Source organism: Saimiri boliviensis, chromosome 9 (assembly GCF_048565385.1).
Source record: "Saimiri boliviensis isolate mSaiBol1 chromosome 9, mSaiBol1.pri, whole genome shotgun sequence".
Taxonomy (NCBI): domain Eukaryota; kingdom Metazoa; phylum Chordata; class Mammalia; order Primates; family Cebidae; genus Saimiri; species Saimiri boliviensis.
The window spans coordinates 6,652,630-6,677,483 of NC_133457.1; the positions used below are offsets into that span (position 1 = coordinate 6,652,630).

The 24,854-nt window shown below is 41.3% G+C and overlaps 1 protein-coding gene and 1 non-coding gene across 5 annotated transcripts in view; both read left to right on the forward strand.

The window, feature by feature from the left end:
- The window catches only part of PLD1 (phospholipase D1), a 213,242-nt gene that overhangs the window by 19,056 nt on the left and 169,332 nt on the right, over positions 1–24,854 (forward strand). The window contains exon 1 of one of the 4 annotated variants that reach the window (XM_074405438.1): positions 20,667–21,402. The exons of the other annotated variants lie outside the window; for them this stretch is intronic. The gene's annotated coding sequence lies outside the window, so the exon portion shown is untranslated. Of the gene's footprint in view, positions 1–20,666; positions 21,403–24,854 lie in introns of those variants that run through there. 4 annotated transcript variants of the gene reach the window in all.
- On the forward strand, positions 23,874–23,980 carry LOC120368404 (U6 spliceosomal RNA). The gene has a single exon (XR_005582549.1). It is a non-coding gene; the product is annotated as a U6 spliceosomal RNA (small nuclear RNA).

Below are 24,854 nucleotides of genomic sequence, written 5' to 3' on the forward strand. Positions count from 1 at the left end.
TTCTAGTCACTTGGTAACCATCTCTTGGTAGTTATCAGATTAACTGTGGTGGTATCAGTATCACAGTGCTTATGTTCAAGTAACTGTATTTTACTTAATAATGGATACAAATTACAAAAGTAGTATTGTAATGTAATACTTGTAATATATGTAATATTTCTGGACCATGGTTGACTGTGGGTAACTGAAATTTTGGTTACATGAAACCACAGATAAGAGGGGACTGCACTGCAGATAAAATAGGCATAAGTAACGTCAAGACAATAGATATTATTAAAATGTAGAAAAGTAATAAGTGATAACTTGAGGACTTTTACTTTAATACAATTTATTTTATTCTAACTTTACATAATTTAATTTTTAATAAATTATTGCTGTATTCAAACTCTGACTGGCAAAATTGCTGAAAATTTCCCAGTCTGCTCTCAGGAGCCGGTATGAGCCAGCCCAGAACACTGCTGGAGTTAAAATTTTGGAAGATGACCTTGATAGCAATCTGTAGAAATGTTTTGTAGGGGAGCTATAGTTGAGGTCAAAAGTAGGAGACAGATTATGAAATATCTTCAGACCCTGCCAGTGCGAGGGTTCAAATGATGTCTCGTCAGTGGAGCTTATGCAGATTTCACTGGTTTGTGTTTCCACGTGGATCTGTAGGACCTTTAATGAAAGTCTCCTCCAGGTATTCCTGGTGGTGTCTTGGTATTGTCTCACATGTATTTTGAGGGCCCCACTCCCTTGGGTGGCCTTCCGCTTTGGCTTCCTTGTTGACGACCATGGGCCAAAGGGCTTTGTGGGTGAGGGGCCACCTCAGCCATAGCTGGTATCCTCCTGAAGAGGATTTATGCCAAGGGGAGTCACACGCCACGCCTTGTTTTTTCAAGTTTGCAGATCTGGGGGATGGAGGGGGCAGAGCTCTAGAAAGATGCTGGAACCTGGCATGTGCCCTGCAGAAATGTCCTTGACTCCCTTTGTCACCAGGAGCCTGAGGTTACTGTGTTTTTCTGTGACTCACAGAGGCAGGGGGAAAGACAGTCCTCTCCACTTCTTCCTAGGCTACTTGCTCCATCAGCCTCAGCTACTCTGGGGCTGGGCAGGGAAACGGGTCCTCTTCCTTCTCCTGGTTTGCCCCCTGCTTTGCTCAGAGAGACCTTTGTGTCTGAGGGCCCCCTTTCTCACCTTGCAGATCAGCAGGTGCAGTACTGAATACCAGATGGAGGGCCGGGGCCCCCGATCCATCTGCATTCCCAGAATGCAAGAATCTCATTTGGGGCCATCCAGCCCCCACGACTCTTAGTAGATGAAATAAGGTGGAATAGATAAGAGGAAGGAAGTGGCCTCTGGGTACATGATGGGGCCAGTAATGGAGGTACAGGGTGCCTATGTGGCTGGGCTGTGAGACAGGGAAAGAGGGGGAATTGAGATGCAAGGTGGGAAAGCATGACTGTGTTCAGTTTGAGACTTGATGAAGTAGGTACTCGTGGGGCAGGCAGTTCGGTAGGCGCTGGGCCTTCAGGAGAAAGAAGGAAGGAATGGTGGCATTGGGAGTCAAGCTGTGGGTATGAATGAATGTCTATGAGACTCCTCTCCTATGAGGATGTAGAATGAGGAGACACAGTCTACAGGTAGACTCGTTCAGAAGCCCAAGAACACCAGTGTTTAACAGATGGTGTTGGGAAAGGGGGCCAGGCCAGCCAGAGAGGAATGCCCAGGGAGCTCTCAAAGGAAGGAGATGGCATGAACCAAGGAGCTGGGGCACAGCAGTGGGGACTCACCAGGGAACACTCCGGCCCATTACATTTATGCTTATAGTTTCCCAAGTTTATCTATTCAGGGTTATAATTATGTTAACCTCACCTCCCTTCCTCCCCCCACTTTTTTTTTTTGAGATGGAGTTTCGCTCTTGTTACCCAGGCTGGAGTGCAACGGCACGATCTCGGCTCACTGCAACCTCCTCCTCCTGGGTTCAAGCGATTCTCCTGCCTCAGACTCCCAAGTAGCTGGGACTACAGGTGCGCACCACCATGCCCAGCTAATTTTTGTGTTTTTAGTAGAGACAGGCTTTCACCATGTTGACCAGGATGGTCTCGATCTCTTGACCTCGTGATCCACCTGCCTTGGCCTCCCAAAGTGCTGGGATTACAGGCGTGAATCACTGCGCCCGGCCTCCTTCCTCCCTTTAAAAAGAAAACCCAAAACCCAAAAAACAGTCAAAGACTCTTCAGTATCATGAATGACCCTGGGTGAGGAAGACATCTGACACCTTTATATCATGTCAATCCTTCGATCCAGCCTTCTATAGTCAGTGTGAGGAGAAAACAAATTTACTTGAAGCTAAAGGCCTGGGAAGTGTCAGCTGTTTCCTGTTTGATGTTTCTTGTTGTGTTTTCCTTATTAATCACTTCATTTTCCCCCTGGTCACAGGCCTGATATTTTTCCTTCCACGTGTCAGCTGCCTCGTGTGTCAGGCAGTTATTCACTGTGATATAGAGACAAAACAGAGTTGGAGCTGGCAAGGTTACTGCCAGAAATGTGTGTCACTCTTGATGGTTATGTTCACGAGCATCCAGAAAGCCCAGTGCTTCTGAACTGAATTACAGGCTTTGAAATGACCATGTGGTTTGCATTCAGCAAAAAAATATACCCCAGACATGTGCAAGGGTTGCTGGTTTGGGGAAAATTAGATGACTCCAACGTGAAAAGACAGCCTATCTAAAGAGATAGGAGAGCGAGGTTTTTTTTTTTTTTTTTTCCCCAGAACAAATCTGTTGAATAAGTGGATTTGGATGTAACCACAGGCTTGCCATATGAAATTCTATTCCATGGGAATTAAAGTTTGTGGCTTTGTGAAATCACTTATTGCAGACTATGAAAATTTCTCGTATTCTTTTGCCAAAACATAGAAACATGGAGGAAGACGAAAAAGCTTTTACTGTGGCTGTCTCCCCTAATCCTCTTAAACACTTAGCATGTCCCATGTACATAGAGGGAAATGAAATACAGCTATTCCTGATAGTGTAGCAACTTAGATGTGGACGGCTACTGCTAAGGGAATAGGAAGACTAAAGAGAAGAATTCTTGTATCAGTTAGGAATTGTGTTTTACTGCAAGGATCAGAGCTCCCAGGTAGTGGCTTTATTTGTCATGTCTAAGCAGTCTGGAAGTAGTCCGTCAGGAGCTGGCATGATGGCTCTACAAGTCATCAGTCTCTAGAGCTCTCCAATCTGCCACCTCCAGGATGTGGCCCTTGTCTCATATGGCTGCTGGGGCTCTCAACATCACATTTACATTACAGACAGAGGATGGAGGAAGAGGGGAAGACGGGCATGCCACCTCCCTTTGCAGGCCCCGCTTCATAATTTCCAGTACTCCCAACTACATCTCATTGGCTAGAGCGGAGTAGCATAGCCTCACCTCACTGTGCACCTCTAAATTCTCATAAATCTCATTTTGTGAAAAACTGACTCACAGTCTTCTCCTGTCGTGACCAGTACTGCAAGAGATCGGGAGAGTGCTCGTACAACAGTGAGATTCTTTCGTGACTTTCTGGATGATTCCATGCCAAGAGGTCTTCCTCTGTGTCCTTTCAACAGTAATAACTGTAACATCACGAACCAGTCAGGGTTTACCAGAGATGTAGACTTAGCAGGTTACACATATTAAGGGATTTATTACAAGGAATTGGCTTACTCAGTTGTGGGACTGGCTAAGCAAGCTTGAAATCCACGGAGCAAGCAGGCAGGCAGGTAGAGCAGGCTGGAGCCCGGTGAATGGAGCTGAAGCTTGGAGTATCTGAAGCCAGGGAGGGCCTAAGCCCTCTTTTAAAGGACTCAGCCTACTCAGTATAATTACATCAATTCTACTCAGGATAATCTTCCTTTCGACTAACTAAAATCAGCTGATTCGATATCTTACGTCTGCAAAATCCCTTCACAGCAGCAGTAGATTAGTATTTGATTGAATAACTGGGTAAAGGCATGTGTGTACACCCATGCCTCTTTTCTTTTCTCAACTCTCAGGAGAGAATATCCTTTCACCCTAAGTGGACGCCCACAAGAAAGGGAATTGTGGGCAATGTAGTTCAGCCCAGCTATATCACGTACTATTATTTAGTAGTAATGTAGAGAGAGACCTAGGTAAAAACAACAGTATTTCTTCATTCTGATATTGGCAGCAGGTGCATCATCATTATTGGCTAAAATCAGGAACTGGTATTAATGCGTTTTGTTTTCTGCTTTATTCTCCTCTGTTACAGATAGTGAAGAGTTAGTGAAGAATGTGAGGGTCATCAACCATTGTGAACTCATCAAAGTTAGTAGCACTTAAAATTTACAGACACTTTTCAAAAGAAGACATTTATGAGGCCAAAAAACATATGAAAAAATGCTAGAGAAATGCACATCAAAACCCATTGAGATACCATCCCACGCCACTTAGAATGGCGATCATTAAAAAATCTGGAGACAACAGATGCTGGAGAGGATGTGGAGAAATAGGAACACTTTTACACTGTCGGTGGGAGTGTAAATTAGTTCGACCGTTGTGGAAGACAGTGTGGCGATTCCTCAAGGATCTAGAAATAGAAACTCTATTTGATCCAGCAATCTAATTACTGGGTATATATCCAAAGGATTATAAGCTGTTCTGTTATAAAGACACATGCACATGTATGTTCATTGCAGCATGGTTTACAATAGCAAAGACCTGGAACCAACTCAAATGCCCATCACTGATAGACTGGACAAAGGAAATGTGGCACATATACACCCTGGAATACTGTGCAGCCATTAAAAAGGATAAGTTTGTGTTCTTTATAGGGACATGGATGAACCTGGAAACCATCATTCTCAGCAAACTGACACAAGAACAGAAAACCAAACACCACATGTTTTCACTCATAGGTGGGTGTTGAACAATGAGAACACATGGACACAGGGAGGGGAACATCACACACTGTGGTCTGTTGCAGGTGAGAGGCTGGGGGAGTGATAGCGGGGGTGGGGAGGTTGGGGAGGGATAACATTAGGAGAAATACCTAATGTAGGGGACGGAGGGTGGAAGCAGCAAACCACCATGGCAAGTGTATACCTAGGTAACAATTCTGCAAGATCTGCAGATGTACCCTAGAAATCAAAGTATAATTAAAAAAATGTACTTTTAAAATGAATGAAAAGGTGTCTAAGTTTTTAATAGCACAAATATTTTTTTCTCATCCGTACCTTTTCTTTGTCTTCCGTATACAGATATTTCCACTGTGGCCACTGCCCAAAGGGGCTGTTATCTGAGGAATACTGCTGGCTCTGTGTCCACAGGTTTACAGAGCAATCTTTCCGAAGCACAAATTAGATTACATTATTCTACAGCTTAAATTCTTCTATGCACGTCCCATCACCCAAGAGTAGATCTAAAACTCCTTAGAGTGGCATTCAAGACCCTGCTCAATGTGGGTGCCATGCATTTTTTCAATTTTATTTCCAGCCTTCCAATATATATAGATGCATCTTCCTCCCACACCCTCTGCAGGCTTTTCAGTGCCATGTGCTTTTCTCCTTTGGGGCTCTTTGAATAGGATGCCCCTCCTCCTGTGACTGTTTATAGATAGAAACATCCTGTGCACTGGAGGGGTCTGCCCTGAGCACCATTTTCCCAGCATGCCGAATTACTTCTGTTCCTCTGTGTTTGCACAGCTTTGTTTGTGGACAGTAGAGTTTCGTCAGAGCCATGTAGACTGACCTCCTTCATGAGTTTGCCAGCTTTTTGAGGCCAATGTCTGTCTGATTCATCATCGGATTCTCAGTGCCTAGCAGAGTGCATAGCATGGGTGGTTACGCAGTAGATACTGGAGGAAAGGAATACAATTCAAATAAACAGTTTCATTAACAGATACAAACCAACTCCTGTCATGACAGCAGAGAATCTAAGCTCAAACAAGTGATCAGAGTTGGCAGTTGAAGTGCTATATATAGACGGAACTTAATAAATGTCTGTCTTTGTCTTAAGCCCTTGATGATAGTGATGTGTTTTTGTAAATGTAGATAACCACAAGCAGATGTGTCAAAGCCTTTTTGTCCAGGAATAAACTGAGTTTCGTCATCATCTTGACAGCACTTTCCTGGATTAGTGTTCAGGAAACATGAAAAGTTTTTAGAACAATTCAACAAATGTGTAATAAAAGTTTGTTATCTTATTTGTTGTTATATTGTCTCTTGGCTTGGGTTTTTATGTGGGAAGCTAATAGAGAGATGGGATATTAGAAAACCAGAGACAAACTGCTGGGGTTATTGAAGCACTAACTGAATGAATGCAGGTATATGAGTAATCCAGGAATCCTATGCGTTAAGGAAAAATTCATTTCTATCTCTTCCGTATTGTTGTTACCTTGTGAACCTGCCTTGTTTTTCTCAGCAGTTGGTAAACTGATAAACCTGTTTCTCACTGTTACTTACTTCATCAGTTTACCAGCCCAGAAATCCTCCTTTCAGTCTTTACAAAAAAAAAAAAAAAATGCAGATGCACTCCCAAATACAAGAGTTAATTTTCTTTTTCTTCTTTTTCTTCTTCTTCTTTTTTTTTTTTTTTTTTTTTTTTTTTTTTTTTGAGACAGATCTTTGCTCTTGTCACCCAGGCTGGAGTGCAGTGGTGCTACCTCACTGTAACCTCTACCTGCCAGGTCCAAGCGGTCTTCTGGAGCTGCTGGGATTATAGGCATCTACCACCATGCTGGGCTAATTTTTGTATTTTTAGTAGAGACAGGGTTTCACCATGTTGGCCAGGCTGGTCTCGAACTTCTGACCTCAGATGATCCACCAGCCTTGGCCTCCCAAAGTGCTGGGTTTACAGGTATGAGCCACTGTGCCTGGCCAAATTTTGTTCTTGAGGCTGATAATCATACTCTTTTTTTAAACAAAATATTTTTGTTCCCTTTTTAAAAAACCAAGTTGGTTCTAGTAATATCTAAATTTCATTTAATTATCAGGGAAAAATACTTTCTTTTCCTAAATGAGAATTCGGAGATAATATGCTTGCTGCTCCATGGAAGATGGCTGTTCTTTAACCTGCATCAACCTTCCTCATTTTCACCATGCCCCCAGTGCACACACACACACCACACCATCCCATGAACATTAACAAGGGAAAAATGGCCTGAATTTTATTTTCTGGGAATGATGACATTCAAATGAGTTATAAAATATGCAAATATATTTTAGATTCCTGATGCACAAGTCCATAACATTTTCTTCTAGGTTGATAATATGGTCATCAAGTTCTTAGGTGCTGCATTTTGTACAGTCAACTCTTGCAACGTGAGAGAACCATCAGCCACTTGGGGGCACGGAGATATTTACTTAATGAAAAACAAAAGAAGGCATTGCTGAGGGAAAGTAATTTGATCACAAAAAATAAGAGAATATACTCAAGGCACTTAGTCTATTCCAACGTTACGAATCCAGAAAGTAGGCCTGTATAGAGCAGAGATGACCATGTCCTACAGACATCTAATGTACCACACAGACTCAGTGAAACCCTGGCCAGGGGCTTGTTAGCTGGTACTTTGGCACAGGCCTGCAGCCTGAGAGACAGAGGGGGCCAGAGGTGGATAAGCAGAATGGGCAGTGATTGGCAAGAGAATTCAACTGTAAGCTTTTCAGGGCAGGGACCACATTTGGTTGACTCTCTGTTGTGTGCTGGGTGCCTAGCACTCTGCTGTAGATACGAACTCAATAATATTTGTTTAATGAATGGCTGGCTAGATGAGTTGAGAGATTCTAGAAGGAATCTAACAGGGAATGGATGGACAGAGACTGGAAGGTTTAAAGCAGTGTTAACTTACTGATGAAGGGAGTTAGCATGAGGCGTCACTATGGAGGCATTGCATGTGAAAAATCTCTTTGATTGGCTGGAATGTTTGCATAAGAGTTAAGAATTCATAAGGAAATTCCTATGTTACCTAGTCTAGTTGCAATTTTGCCAGATGAGATATTTTGTTATATTTATTATATATAAAATAAAGACTTGTTGATTCATATTTTGAATAAGTAATTAAACTACATAGAAGTTTAACTGACATGGAAGCTTGAATTACAAATTTTATGGTACCATCCTGAACAATAATGTTGCTTTGAGCAAAAGAAATTCTGAAATGCTGTTTGAGTCCTCAAACAGAATTCAATTATGATAAAAATATCTTAGTGTTCCTAATTCTTTATTCTGTCTAATTCTTTGAAATTAGGATAATTACGTCTAATACTTCGGATATCCAAGTATTTGCTTAGACAGCTCGCTTGCTGCATTTCTCCCTGACTCTGGGCAGACAGGATTCTATAATGCAGAATCAGTCTAACCAGCCATTTCTGGATGGACTTGGGGGTGGCTGCTGCTTCATTTAGAAAGACAGTCTTACTGAATCTTTCTTTATCTTCCTGGACTCAGAAATTCACTTTCATTAGTTCAGCTAGGGATGAACAAACCCTACAGGTTTGTCTAAAATCAGATCCACTGGGGACTGATGAAGACTAGGATAATAGTTAATTATTCTGAGAAATTGTTATTTCCAAATAGCTAGAATAGTTTATTGGTGGGTAACTGTTCTTCTGCCAGGAAAATCTGCCATGAACCTACATTGAGGTGACAAGATAGTTTGGAGAGTACTGAGCCTGACGGCCTTAATCCTACAGTACTGTTTCCAGTTTGGAAAGTCAACCCAAGAAACATTTATTGAGGGTCTGCTGCATGAGAAGGAAAAGAAGCTGGCCGTTATTGAACCCCTCCCTGTTTAGTTCTTTAACTTTTTGGTTTTTTACGTGCTTGTTGCATTTAATCTCATTTAATGGGTAAATCACTGTGGAGAGTACAGGGCTGAAAGAAGCAGCCTGTAGCCCCAGGGACGTTCTAGACCTGTACTGCCCAGTATGATGTCCCCTAGCCACATGTGGTTATTTGAGAATTGAAATGTGGCCTGTCCAAGTTGAAATGTGTTCTAAGTGTAAAATAGACACTGGATTTCCTAGTACACAAGAAATGTAAAATATCTCATTAATAATTTTGGTGTGGATCACATTTTAACATTACACAGTATTCTGGATAAATTAGGTTAAAGAAACTGTCATTGAATTATTTTCACCTATTTTATTGTGGCTACTAGAACATTTAAAATTAAATACGTGGCTCATGTTTGTAATTAATACTGTATTCTGTTGGAATAGGAAACAGAATAGAGGTAAGATATACGTTGCTGAGATCGGGGCTCCCTTCCAACTTTATGACAAGCATTTAAATTGGGGTAAACATTTTGAAGGATACTTTGGCAGTGTCTCACAACAATAAAATCTGAATCTTTCCAGGAATTACTATAGTATTCCTGTAGTGCAGTGTCTGTACTTCAGACACAGAATGCCGAGTTTAACATAGGTACACCTAACGTTGTATTTAACTTTTCCTTATGATTCTCTCGAAAATATATATTCGTATGTTATTAGCTGTTAATTGACTATAATATGTTCGGCACTATGTGAGGTGTCCACTACAGTGGTAGGTAAATATAGAGATCTAGATTCAAATATTAGACGATTCTAAGGTGGAAGGTTCTAGAGCTATTCGCTATCTATAAGCAGCTATGATACCAGATACAAAGTGACAGATGCCTTATGTATGGCAGGTAAAGAGCTTTAGTGGTCACTGTCTGGCTTGGAGCCTGTTGAGCTGGAGCCTGAAGGACAATGGGACGTCCTTGGGCAAGATTGGGCAGGTTTCGGTGGTGGTGATCCAAGGGAGGGAACAGCAAGAGAAAGGCTCGGAGGTACGACATTCTTTGGGAAGAATGGGGCTAATTCATTTTCCTGGGACATGGCACGTGTGCTGGGAAATGATAAGAGACTGGACTTTAAAAGTGGATGGCCAGGCTAGGGAATGTCGATGTTTTTTCTGAGTACTTAAATGTTACTCAAATGGTTTCTTAAATACGCAATTAGCGGTCCCTCTAAAATTATGAATGCCTGAAAGTGTGGTACTGTCTTTTTTTTTTTTTCCTTCTGAGAGTGAACTGACTTAGTGCTTACATGTTTTTAGAATAAATTTTGTTGAAATAATTACTTTGAGTCTAGTTTCTTCAGATCCTCCAAATGTGGTATTTGTTTTGTTCCAAGTAGCAACATGTTCTTTTTAGGAATGAGAACTGTAAGACACAAAGATGTGCTGAGACAGGAGGATCCATTTTCCTCTGATAGCCAATTTCATGAAGTGTTAAAAAAAGTATGCCAGCTCTTTATGTCTTATATTTTCCATTCTATGAAAGAAAAACACTTCCATAGAAATTATTTTTAAGAATATGAAGTCAAATAATACCCGTGGGTCTTGAAAAGACCAAATGGGTACACGTATTTTCCAAACACAGAGAGTACATATAGACCAAAAGTCCTGAAAGTGCTGGAGAGTGTTCCAGTTCAGAGGGTGGGCGGGGCACAGCGGCTCACACCTGTAATCCCAGCACTTGGTAGCCTGAGGTAGGCAGATCACTTGAGCCAGGAATTTGAGACCAGCCTGGGCAACATAGGGAGACTCCATCTCTACAAAAACACTCATACAAAAAGTAGCAGAGTGTGACGGTGCATGCCTGTAGTCCCAGCTACTCGGGAGGCTGAGGTGGGAGAATCACTGGAGCCCAAGGGGCAGAGGTTGTAGTGAACCATGAATGCACCACTGCACTCCAGCCTGGGTGACAGAGTGAGACCCTGTCTCAATAAATAAATACATGAGCAAGCAAGCAAACAAACCCCTGTTTCAATCAATCAAATAAAATCAGGAGTCAGACGTTTGGATTTACATCTCAGCTCTACCATCTGCCAACTTTTCTGCTCTGTCTTCTAATATCCTCAGATCAACAATTGTGTTACGTCCACTCCTTTGACTCCGCCACCTTTTTACTTTCCATCAGTGCCCTGTGTAGTCCAACGTTCCGCTTTACTCACCTTATCTACTTGGTCCACTGTCGTGGTTACTCTACTCGCCTCCCTCCTCTTTCTATCCTACTCTCCCGCAAAACAAAACCCTGGTTAAAATCAGGGTTATTCGGGCATAACTCGCCACTTTCTTCCAAACAGCGGAGCACACCTGCAACACACACACACACCACTCTGATGACATTAAATTGATTACCCTACCGTCCATCCCTGCCTCTGCTGACACTCGGCTCTCTCTGGCAACCCTACTGCATTTCCTGGTAAATAGGAAATCGTTTCCTAGAAACTAAAAGCAGTTTCCCAGCTCCCATATCCTCCTGCATCCATCCATCATCTGTCCCTCATCCCTTTCTCTTTATCACGAACACATGTGCGTCCTCCTGGTTGAGGTCCGTTGCACCCCAGTGTACCTGATCTGTTGCTCTCGCCTGTTCAGAACTCTGCTTCCATAGCATCTGCCCACTATCTTCATTAAAGTACCTCTTTTTACAGGATCATTCTTATTCAAACATTCTATAATGTCTCCCTTCTTTGCAAATACCTCCTCTTAATTCTTTATCTCCCTCCAGATTTGCCTCACATCTTTGTTCCTCTTCAAAGCAAAACTCTGATAAGTTATCAGTCTATTCTCACTGTCTCTAATTCCGTACCCCACACTCTCTTCTAACAATATCTTATAAACATTTCAAACATGCAGGGAAGTTGAAAGAATTTTAAGGTGAACACCCATAAACCACTATCTAGATTCTACAATCAATAGTTTGCTTTATTGCTTGACTATACGTCTTGTCACCCATCTATCGCTCTATCCTTCTGTCCATTCAATTTATGTTTTAGATACATTTTAAAGGAAGTTGCAGGCATCAGTACACTCACTCCTAAACATTTCAGTGTGCATATGATTCATTTGCTTCCCTGTTTGTTTCTAGTTCTCTTTTGAAGAAAAATGTATATACACTGAAATGCTCCAATCTTTAGTATACCATTCAGAGTTCTGAAAAATGCATGTACCATCTTTGCAATCCAAACCCTTTTCAAGGTACAGAACACGACCATTGCCACAGAAAGTTCCCTCGTGTTCCTTCCCAATTCGCCCCCAGACCATCCTCTTATACTCTGCCAGAGGCAACCACTATTTTGATTTTTTCCCCACCATATGTCATTTTTGCCTTTCTAGAAGATTATCAAATTTGAATCATACAGTGTATGTATTCTTTCATGTAAGGCTTTTTTCACTCAGCGTAATGTTTCTGAGATGTTTTCATACCATGTATATCAGTAATTCATTCCTTTCTGAGTGAATCCATTCCTTTCTGAGCTGCTAAGTATCTTTTTTTTTTTTTTGAGACGGAGTTTCGCTCTTGCTGCCCAGGCTGGAGTGCAATGGCGCGATCTCGGCTCACCGCAACCTCCGCCTCCTGGGTTCAGGCAATTCTCCTGCCTCAGCCTCCTCAGTAGCTGGGATTATAGGCACGTGCCACCATGCCCAGCTAATTTTTTGTATTTTTAGTAGAGACGGGGATTCACCATGTTGACCAGGATGGTCTCGATTTCTTGACCTCATGATCCACCCGCCTCGGCCTCCCAAAGTGCTGGGATTACAGGCTTGAGCCACCGCGCCCGGCCTGCTAAGTATCATTTTATCGTTTGATTATTCAACAGGTTGTTTATTCATTTTTTTAAGGGCGGATGCCTGAGTGGCTTCCAGGTTTTGACTACCATGAATACATCTATTTGTGTCTGTGTTTTCTTTTCTCTTGGAAAAATACTTCAGAATGAAATGACTGGGCCATAGGATAGGTGTATATTTAGTTTTATAAACAATGGCTAGAATTTTTTCTAAGCTCCTTGTAGTTTTACCCCCATGGTGAATGTAGTTTTACACTCTGACCCATGGTGAATGAGAGTTGTGCTCTCTCTGCATCCTTGCCAGCATTTGGGTTTGATGGTCTTTTTAACGTTCACTTGTTCTGGTGGGGTTGTAGCAGTACCTCATTGTGTGTTTCTTAAATTTCCTTGATGAATATTAACATTGAGCACTTTTTCATGTGCTTATTGTCACTAGTCTATCTTCCTTTGTTGATGTCCAGTAAATCTTTTGCTCACTTTTATCAAATTGTAGGCATTCATGATGTATTTGAAAATATTAGTTCTTTGTCAGATATATGATTTGTACATATTTTCTCCCAGGCTGTGGCTTTCCTATTTAGTTTTTAAACAGTGCCTTTAAATGAATAGAAATTTTAAAAGTGGCTTATTTTTTCCTTTTATGTTGATTGCTTTCTAAGCCATATCTAAAAGCTTTATAATTTTAGTTTTTACATTTATGTCTATGATCCATCTTAATTTTTGAGTGTGGTGTGAAATCAGGGTTGAGATTTATTTGTTTTTGCTATGTGGATATTTAGTTATTTTAGCATCATTTGTTAATAAGTCATTTTTTTCTCTGTTGGATTTTTCTGTCACCTTCATGAAAATTGAATGAGCATGTAAGTGTGAGTCTATTTGTGAGCTCTCTATTATGTCTCATTGATCTATTTGTTGATCCTGTCCTCATACCACACCGTTCTGATTACTGTAGACTTAGTATGATGTTTTGAAGTCAGGTAGTGTGAAGTCCTCCAACTTTGGTTTTATTTTTTATGATTGCTCTAGATAGTCTAACTACTTTAAATTTCTATACACATTTTAGAATGAGATTATCAATTTGTACAAAACAGTTTGATGAAATTATAACTGGGATACTGTTGAATCTATAGATCAGTTTATAGAGAAAAGAAAACTTAAAAATATTGGTCTTTTAATCCATGAACATGGTATATCCACTTATTTAGGTCTTTAATTTCTCTCAGCAATCTCTTGTCACATTCTCATTTGAGCTCACTTTTTAGGCTTTTGCATAAAATTCCCCTGAGCCCACTCTTGAGGACACCAGTGACCTCCATGTTTCTACATCCAGTGGTCAGTTCTCAGACTTAGGTATCCAAACCCCAGTCCTGAATCTCAGACTTATGTATCCAAGCCTTAAACTTACATATCCAGCTTCCTACTGCTCTTCATTTGGGTATCTAAAAGTTCTCTCAAACTTAACCTACCCAAAATGACACTCTTGATTTGCCCCTAAAACTTACTGTTTCTCCTCAGACCCCCACCCACAATGTTCCCCGGCTTAATAATTAGACTTTTCTCCCTGTTACTCATTTGAGTCCTAGAGTCTTCCTTGGCATTTCTCTTTCTTTTACACTCTGCCTCACAACCCACATCAGAAAATCTTCTTTGCCCTATCTTCACAGTAGATCCTAGATCTGACTACTTCTCTTCATCTCCCACCTGGACTACTTCAGTGTTCTCCTAAGTAGTTTGCCTTCTCTCAGTCTATTCTATTCTTTTTTTATGTTTATTTTTCATTGAGACACAGTCTCTCTCTGTTGCCCAGGCTGGAGTGCAGTGGCACGATCTCGACTCACTGCAACCTCTGCCTCCCCATTCAATCAATTCTCCTGCCTCAGCTTCCTGAGTAGCTGGGATTACAGGTGCCCACCACCATGCCTGGCTAATTTTTCTATTTTAAGTCGAGAGAGGGGTTTCACCATGTTGCCCAGTATGGTCTTGAACTTCTGACCTCAAGTGATCCACCTGCCTCAGCTTCCCAAAGTGTTGGGATTATAGGCATGAGCCACCGTGCCCAGCCCTTCTCAGTCTATTCTTTACCTACCCAACTTGACTTATCTTTTCAAATGGCACAGTGTTTCACTGCCTTAATTAAATTGTTTCAGGGCCTTTTCATTATATTTAAGGAAAAGACCAAATGAAACTATGCAATGGTTTCCAAAGCTGTACAAGATCAGACTTCCCAGTTTCTTCTCTCAACACACCCTCTACTGTTGCTCTTCCTTTCACAGCACCGACTACACTGGCCTTTTTGTTGTTCTTGAACATAACAAGTCTGTAGCCTTTGCAGTTTGTTTCTTCTGCCTGGAACCTTTTCCCAGGTGATTACATGGCCCGTCCCCTTACTTCGTTGAGGTCTCTGCTCAAGTGTCATCTCCCCATGGAGGCCTTTTCTGACCACCTTATCTAAGGAGTGTGCCACCTCCCTACTTACCCCATCTCTCTCCAGTCCCTTACTCTGCTTTGGTTTTCTTAACAGCACTTAGTATTATCTGGCTTTATATATATTTGTTTTAATTTTTGATAGTCAGTCTTCCCTAATAGAATATAAACTCCCCGAAGATAGAAGTTTTCTGCTTTCATCATTAATGCTGATAACAATGCCTGTCATGTAGTAGGTGCTCACTAAGTACATGTTAAATGCCTGACCTTGGGAAATTTAAACTTCTTGGTCCCATTTTCATCACCTGAAAAATGGGGAAAATAATGGTATCTAACTCATACAGCAGATGTGAATGTCAAGTAAGATATTGATTCTAGTAAGATATCATGGCAAATAGTTGTTTGGCAATTATCATTAAGTAACATAAATGATTTAAATATCTTATAAACCGCAAATACATATATGAATGCAATGTAAGGTAGCATTTTTGTTATGTGCTTTTTACAAGAGTCGATTTCAGAGGTATAACTCATAATATGTAGTTACTGATAAGTAAGTGGGAGGAAGTCGGTATAAGCACATGAAAAGTTAAATGCCATCGCTATTTAAATAACCCATCCAGATCAAATAGAAAGTCACAAGGCATAATTTGTTGCCTAATGGATTTACTGCTGCTGATTGCTGTAGTTGTTGAGCGATTTTTTTTTAAAGCAGGGTGGGTGACCTGAAAATACTTTGTAGGGGACAAGGATTTGGGCCGCCCCTTGAAATGCTGGGGAGAATTTGACTCCCTTTACTGCCGAGGAGGGGGAAGGGCATGGATGCAGTGGGGAAAGTGGCACAAACTCAAAAGAAAGAGCTGCGCAATTTGAAAAATGGAATAAGCCAGTTTGTCTGGAAGGCGAGGTCTTGTGAGAAAGCAGATCGAGAGCAATACAAACAACAGGGTAGGATCTGAAGCAAATGGCTTCAGGTTAAAGGAACTGCCAGGGCAACAGGAAACCCTTCCTTAGGTTGGGTAAGCAAGGAAGGAAATGCTTCTGGGCAATTAGGAAAGAAGGCAAATTATCAAGGGCTTGTTCCTGCCAGGTTTAGTACCCTCTTCCCTTATAGTGGGGGCAGCTGTGAGTGAAACCTCCGCCTTTTGTATAGCGGATGGGTGTGCCACGTCCAGAGACAGGCAGGAAGGCCAACTCTTCTGATCCTGGGATGCAGAAACCAATTTTGAACCCTTTTTTAACCACAAAAATTCTCACTCTAGTTTTTAGGTGACTGATTCGAAGGCAAGTGACAATTTTCACTGTGGCTCCTTATTTTAAAAAGGAAGAAAATAATAAGGAAATTTGGAAATGAAAGATCCATCAAGCAGCATAGTAATTTACTTTTTAACTGCATATTAAGAAATGTTCAGCTTTTTTTTTTTTTAAGCAGAAGTTACTGTATTGTGTCAGATTAGTTATATAAAGCCACATTCTCATTGTGTAAAAGGAAGACATGTATTATCACATGAAAAGGGTCCAAAGTCATCTGTGAACTGATCAGGTTATTTAAAAAGAGAGATTATCTAGTTAACCATGAGATAAAATTTGTTCAAAATTATACAGTGTTACGTAAAATTATAGTAATTTAAAAGGGCGCCATCACATGCACCTTCAGTTTTTTGTTATTACAAAGTCACAAAATGATGTCACGCTTCGCAGCGTTAGATTTCAGAGCAATTTGTAGTAATTAAAAATAATCTTGTAAAAGTAAATGAAGCAAAATAAAATATAGACGGGAGCCATGACAGATGTTGCAGGATAGGGAAGGGATGTGAAGACAATAAGCGCTGTTGTCATTGCCGCAGCCCTGGCAACACGCGTCACAGATTAAATAATGAATGCCAGTTTGTGGGCACAGAGACGCGAGAACAGAGAGCCCATTGTTTCAGCTCGTCCATCTCATTTCAAACCAATTGCTTAAGTAAAGGCTTCTCTCTTGGTTAGGGCCAATGGCAAATTAAAGAGCTGAAATATTGCAAATCTTGTAATTCACCCTGAATCACCAATGAGAAGAACTAAATAAAAGAGCTTTGAGCACAGAAACAAATTAAATTCTTAGCGCTGCCTGCAAGTAGAAGCCTGGAGAGAAGTGCAACTCAGTCATTTGGGTGGGCAGCCGCTGCGCCCTGCTCTTGCGATCAGGTTCTAGCTGGTGTGGCATGAGGGAGGGGCTCTCATCTCACTCTTCTGTGCCCATGACTACAGCTCCGTGGAGTGGGGTGACAGGTGCCGCCGTCCGCTGCAGGACCGGGGTAGTGCGGGGGCCCAGGAAGGAGGCAGGTTTGGATTCCTGCCTTTTCCTACTCTGGATCACTGTGATGAACTAATGAGCTAATAGACGTGAAAGACGCCCCCCTGCTTTTTTTTTTTTTTCACACAAATGAAGGGATTACTGTTTTTATAATTTAGAGTGTGGAGTCAGGCGGTGGAAAGAGCGCAAAGTCAGAGGTCCCGGGTTTGCATCCTAGCTTTGAAAGCCGGCTCCATCTCATACTAGGTCCCCCTTTTCCCAATGCTGTTTTCAAGTGTTTTTCCTGTGCCTTTTGCTTTCCCCTTTCATTTAAATTAATTAATTAATTTTGAGACAGAGTCTCGCTCTGTCATCCAGGCTGCAGTGCAGTGGCGTGATCTCAGCTCACTGCAACCTCTGCTTCCTGGGTTCAAGCAGTTCTCCCACCGTAGCCTTCTGGGGCCTGCTGGGTATCCTTCCTGGATGGCTCAGAGGACCTCAAACCCAGCCTCCCATAGTGAATTCCTTGGCTTGGGCATCTCCCCACTCGGCTCCCACCAGCCTGCCCTTCCTCCTCGCCCCTAGCTCTGTGAATGGCATCAGCAAACACCACGTGGCTCCGGCCCTGAGCTGGCTTGACAAGGGAGCCAGTGAGCTCCTGCTGCTGGCAGGGTTACTGCACAAGCCTCCTTGATACAGTTTATGAGGGCATACACTTGTACGTTTTACAGCACTGTTCTGTGCTTGAGTTTACCCGGAATGTATGATTTCTTCTCACCCAGCAAGGCCTCATTCCTCCTCCTTATCCTTTCAACATACATATCTGGTCACTTTCTGGTTTCGTATCCCTTGGTGACACTTCTTTGCTCCATGATGTGACAGGAGAGGATTCTGTCTTCCTCACAGCGTTTTCTTCTGCTGGTCCCTGAGCCTTACTAAGGTCCCTACAGGCAGTCCCTGCAATGGCCCCCACCCCACTTACCCCTTTCCTTTGGCAGACTGAGCAAGTGCCCTCTGCCTGGGGACCCCTTCTCTTCCGTATCGCTTCCAGGTCTCAGTTCTGTGGCTGCTTCTCTGGAAAGCCTTTGCAAGGACTGTGCACAGCGCATGTGTTGTCTGTTGTCTTCCCTCCCTCGCATTTGACCGGGCCTGGCAGGGTTTAAGTGGTATGCACTCAGGAAGACAGAGTTATGAAAGTAAATGGCTAGCGGCACCGACCTGGGTTCTAATCCCAGCTCTGTCTCTAACTGTGCGATCTTGCCAGTGTACTTACTACCTTTTGGATGCCTCAGTTTTCTGTCATCTGTAAAACTGACATAATAAAGTGGTAAGGTTTAAATGAGTTAACACTTATAAAGCACTTTAGAACCAAGCTTGGCTCATCATAAGAGCTTAAATAATAGCTATCCTTATTCATTTTAGTTTTAGTAGTACTCCGTGGACTCATTTAAGAGTCATATTGTGCTGTACACTTAGTATTGCCAGGGTTTTATTAAAGAATATAGTGTCATTTGGGGCCCATGACTTAACTTTTCATCTTCATTAAGGTTAATGTCAGATATTCATTTTAGTAGAATTAATTTATATGTGACAAAAGGAAATAAGTTTTTACTGAACGATAAGAACAATTCTGGGAATACAGACATACAGAATTGTGGAGAGAGTCCCAACAGTAGTTTATCTAGCCGAGTTGGAGATTTATTCACATTTCTTCCATTTCAAAGATTGTGCTGGTTTCCCAGAAGTATTTTTTGAAGCTCTTTGTGTAGAGGAGAGATGGATACTATTTACCAGAGGATTTCCTTGGCCATGCAAATCATCATGTATGTTTGCAAACTAGAGCCACGTAAAAGAGATGGCTTTGAATATAATTACTTTTGTTTTGCATGAGCATTTTTACATCCTCTAGAAATATTTCACTCTTGTGGGGAAACAATTCAATAATCTTTAATGATATATCGCATGTGACATTAATGCGCTCGCATAGCTGATCCTTTCCTGTTTTTCTTCCAACATCAAAGTAGTAACGTTTCCCCTGAGGTTTGCTCAGGTCACCCAGCCTTCTCTTGCTTCTGCCAGCAGGTGGGGTACGAGCTCCTTTGAAAGTCGTCAGCACGTGTCTTCAGGCTTGTTTTTTCTTCCAGCGGTGCAGTTGATTGCCTTGTCCACTCATTCTAAAGTGACCCCATGAGATCCTGTCCAGCCCTGATCTGGGAGTGGGTAGAGGAGGTGGGCAAGGTACGTGTTAGATCTAAAATAGTATCCAGGATTTTCATGGCTGAATTTGTTAAGCTAATGGCTTATATTTCATAGGTTTTGAGTAACTTGAATTTTACCAGAAATTCATGTAAATCGATTTGGCAACAGGTGAATCAAATTTTACTTGGCATATTTAGTCCAATCTTATGTCTTAGGAAAAACAATAATTAAAGTTCAGAAACCTTGACCATTGTGTTATTATTATTTAAACAAAACACAAACCATGGCAAAAAGCCGTTAGAATTAAATCTGTTCTTGGAGTTGAAAACTAGGGGAAAATGTATACTGTGAACACATTGTGTAAAAAGCTAAGCATAGATTCTTATTCTTTTATTTATTTATTTTTTTTGAGACGGAGTCTCGGTCTTGTTGCCCAGGCTGGAGTGCAGTGGCGCAATCTCTGCTCACTGCAACTCGGCCTCCCTGGTTCAAGCAATTCCCCTGCCTCAGCCTCCCGAGTAGCTGGGACTACAGGTGTGCGCCACCATGCCTGGCTAATTTTTTTGTATTTTTAGTAGAGACGGGGTTTCACCGTGTTGGCCGGGATGGTCTTGATTTCCTGACCTCATGATCCACCCGCCTGAGCCTCCCAAAGTGCTGGGATTACAGGTGTGAGTTACCATGCCTGACTCCAGATTCTTATTCTTTCTTAAGCAGTATGCTAGAACATACTGACTGCTTTAAGATTTAACTGCTTTAAGAAATTGATCATCATTTTACTAAAATGAAAAATAAGTTTAATTTCTTACTTTGAAATTATAGCGAGTGGTATTAAGTTCCATTGTAAAAGGCAAGTAAAAGATCCATGTCAAAAGACATGTAGTAGCTTATAAATCTGTTCTAAATGTAGGTGGTGCAACCGAATTATAAGAATGTTTTAGCCAGGTGCAGTGGCTCAACCCTGTAATCCCAGCACTTTGGGAGGCCGAGGTGGGTGGATCACGAGGTCAAGAGATCGAGACCATCCTGGTCAACATGGTGAAACCCCGTCTCTACTAAAAATACAAAAAATTAGCTGGGCATGGTGGCATGTGCCTGTAATCCCAGCTACTCAGGAGGCTGAGGCAGGAGAATTGCCTGAACCCAGGAGGCGGAGGTTGTGGTGAGCCGAGATCGCGCCATTGCACTCCAGCCTGGGTAACAAGAGTGAAACTCCGTCTCAAAAAAAAAAAAAAAAAAAAAAATAAATAAATAAATTAAAAGAATGTTTTAAGATTCACAGGCACTCAGAATCGGAAATTAGAAGATTCTTTGACAAATTTTTCTCTTGAATTTAAAATTAATCTTTGGGTTCGATGAGGTTTTTAAGCATATTCAGTGTTATCTGGAAATAGTCACAGTATCTACATTTGATTATCAGAAATGATAACTTCAAAAGTCCCTCTTCTGCAATGTGAAATTACACTGCTATCTGTTCCACAACTGCCACCCAACTTGGACAACATAAAAGTCATCTCATGGCCCTAAAGGAGGGCAGGCTGTATTCCCTGGTTTAAAATAAATCAGTCACTTTAATTTTCTTGGGCAGCAGGTACAGAAGTGCAGCCTGAAGCTGTAGCTCATTCTGTCTGTGGGTTTTATTTCTCACAGCAGTCCAGTGTCTATTTAACATATGGGGAGTGGTTTCAAGTTCATTACTAAAGCTTATAGGCTAAAGTACTTTGTGGGTTTGGCCACGACTTAAGTCGCCTTTGGGGAGTCAGCCAAAACTGGGCTTGGGAACAGGAAGGCTTTCCCCGTTTATTTGGATTCTCAGGGTAGTCGGTTTTGCCCCCTCTCGGCTATCAGCTGCTTTGGAGATTGGTTTCATAGTAAGGATTCTTTCTTTAAAGTGATATGGAGCGACTTCTTTCACAGGGGCACCAGGTTAGTAAATAACGTTTTGCACTTTCGGCTGCATGTGTCAGATTTTCTTTCTGAGCTCATGGTGTGATGATAGGACAGACGGGGTTGCTGCGTTCTTTTAGAAAATAATGTGAGTTTGTTTAACCTGCAGAGGTATAGGCAGTTATGTTTCTCTTTGTAATATATGCATTGTTTGACCATATTAAATACAATTGGAAGCCAAGAGGAAATGACATACTAATATATGTGTTAGATTTGCAGTCTAGAGGTCTTGTTAGTAAATATCAGTGCCCTCCCCATTTTTTGTTTGTTTGTTTGTTTGTTTTTGAGACAGGGTGTTGCTCTGTCACCAAGGCTGGAGTGCAGTTGAATGATCCTGGCTAACTGTAGTCTTAACCTCTTGGGCTCAAGCAATCCTCCCACCTCAGCCTCCCGAATAGCTGGGATTACAGGTGCCTGCCACCACACCCAGCTAATTTTTTTTTAAAATACTTTTTTTATAGAGACTGGGTTTTGCCATGTTGCCCAGGCTGGTCTCCAACTCCGGGGCTCAAGCAATTCGCCTGCCTCATCCTCCCAAAGTGCTGGAATTACAAGCATGAACCACATTGCCTGGCCCTGTTTCTTTCTTATCATTACTTTTCTTTGTGTCCTCGCACTGAATCTTCTAGGGATAAGTGTGATTTTATCCGCAGTGGGGTTTTTTTTTTTTTTTAAACGTTAAGCAGCGGGGTGTTGTGCCCGAGCTGGCATTGTCCTCCCTCACCACACTTGTGCACGCTTGTCTGATGCACGGTTTTTCCTCGGGCCTGCTCCTTGGAGTTATGGGGAACCAGAATATCATTTTCATTTTCTCTTTGAGAAGTCTGGCACTTTTCTGGAATGCCCCATAAGATACTGGCACAAGAATTGATTCAGGCAGAGTGTCTAAGTGGATTAAGCCCGACTGAATCCCATCTTCAGTTGCTGTTTTTATTTTCAAGGATTCTTCAGAATATGAGATGACCTTATGATTAAAGAACAGCTATAAAAATGAAATGTGACTTGTAAAACATAAATGTATTGTTAACAGTAATTAAGAAATTAAGTCAATATAATTAAGCCCAGAGGAAGACATTGTCTTTATTAATCTCATTGATCTAAAGATCTAAAGAGCAGTTCTGCCTCTGTGAATTTGCCACCAAAGCGATCTGGCATGAAATTGTTCTATAGGAGTAGTTCAATTTGGTGTTTTAAAGTTTGCAACACTTTATGAAATATAGTTTCTCTTGCTTTTACGTTATTTTAAGTATTCTTTATTTCAGGGTAAGGTAGTAATGTTTTAAAATATGCTAATATGCTTCTGTTATTGCAATTTTATTCTCCTTTTTCCCCACTGGGAAATACAGTGTATTAGAAAGGGTCTATTCTTTCATGTTCTTCTCTGCTTAAAAAAAAAATGAGGGAGAAGTGAGACAGAAATAGATGCTTAAGAAAGCTCTTTGAGGTGATATGCTAAACTTTAAGGCTACCTTTTCCATGAGTGCTAAGTTGAAGTTATAATGTTTTGGCTGCATGCTGTTTATACAAAATTGACTATATTTTATACCCCAAAGACAGTACAGCTGTGTTATTGCCCCTGCCTCTGCAGAGATCTTCTTTAAGAGGAAGTTTATTATGTCATTTTAGCTTTCCCAGAAGCGCAAAGATTACTAAGACTTTGCTTAGTTTTATATGTATGCATATATATGCCGTATATTTGCTATTACTGCACATACATTGTGCAATTGGTAATTATTAAATGGTATTAACTGACATTTTAAGGAATAGCTTGTCCACCCGATTGTAGCTGCCTGATGATTTTAGGGAGAAATAGTAAGACACTTTACTCATTGGTTACTTGTTTGTGTTTGATGGGTGCAGACAAAGGTCTTTAAAAGCTTACGTGAGACTCATTTGCATCTTGGAGATCTCAGTTTCTGTGTTGCCAAGTGCTTCATAGCTTTTCATTTAGAGATAGTAACAAAGCAAAGACCATTGATTAAAAACAAAAATAATGTGGCACAGGATTGGCTAACAAAGAAACTCCTTGAAAACCAGATTTTAGGTTTTTTTCAGAGAGTATACACATTAAAATGTTTCCTTCAAACATGAGAGAGAAAAAAAAGGACTGTTCAGTAGAAGTTCAAAATCTGTAAATTGAGATGAATTATCTAAGCAAACCTTTGATTATTCCTGGTTCTAGGTTTGGAACACACATTGCATTTTTGTTCTCATCCTGCTGGACTGGCTTAATTTTGTTACACCTGGGTCTTTTGGCTATAAGACATGGACATTTATCTCATAACATCCATCTAATCTTCAGCTGAGCTTTGTGCTAATTAATTTTTATCCAGCATGCTTTCTTGTTGATATTCAAAGTGATTTAGGTGTCTCACACATCTCCTATGGTTTATGAACTTAGTTATGACCCAGCAGCATGTGATACCCATTTTCTTATAAAATGAATCTGAGTGCTCTCTTCGGCAGCACATATACTCAAATTGGAAGGATACAGAGAAGATTAGGATGACCCCTGCACAAGGATGATATGCAAATTTGTGAAGCATTCCATATTTTTAAAGAATTATAAATTGATATAAAGACACATGCACACGTATGTTCATTGTGGCACTATTTACAATAGCAAAGACTTGGAACCAACCCAAATGCCCATCAAAGATAGACTGGATAAAGAAAATATGGCACATATACACCATGGAATACTATACAGCCATAAAAAAGGATGAGTTCATGTCCTTTGCAGGGACGTGTATGAATCTGGAAACCATCATTCTCAGCAAACTGACACAAGAGCAGAAAACTAAACACCACATGTTCTCATTCATGGGTGTTGAACAATGAGAACACGTGGACACACGGAGGGGAACATCACACACTGGGGTCTGTTGGGGGTTGGGGGGCTAGGGGAGGAATAGCAGGGGGTGGGGAGACTGGGAAGGGATAACATTAGGAGAAATACCTAATGTAGGTGATAGGGGGATGGAGGCAGCAAACCACCATGGCATGTGTATACCGATGTAACAGTCCTGCAAGATCTGCACATGTACCCCAGAACTTAAAGTAAAATTTAAAAAAAAGTTAATCTGAGTTTCAAACTTGTAGGTGAATCCTTAGACAAACTTTTAAAATTTGAATTGGCTACACCCCAAATGTTGAGGAAGTTGCATGGCAGTAGAAGATCAGGACTCTGAGGAAGGAATTGAAGAACTAGGAGTAGTGTTGGTCTTAGAGATGAATGTTCTGACTGTGAACCTCGATAGATTTTCACCTGATGGACCAGTTCCCTTCACACCCAGATCAGTCCTTGCTCCAGAGTGATCACACATAGTTTTAATCTTTGCAGCATGTGGTTTGGGAAGTGTAGGCTTTTGATGTGCAGTTTGTAGTCTTGTCAGCTTCATGTAATGACTAAAATGAACAGTGCCACATCT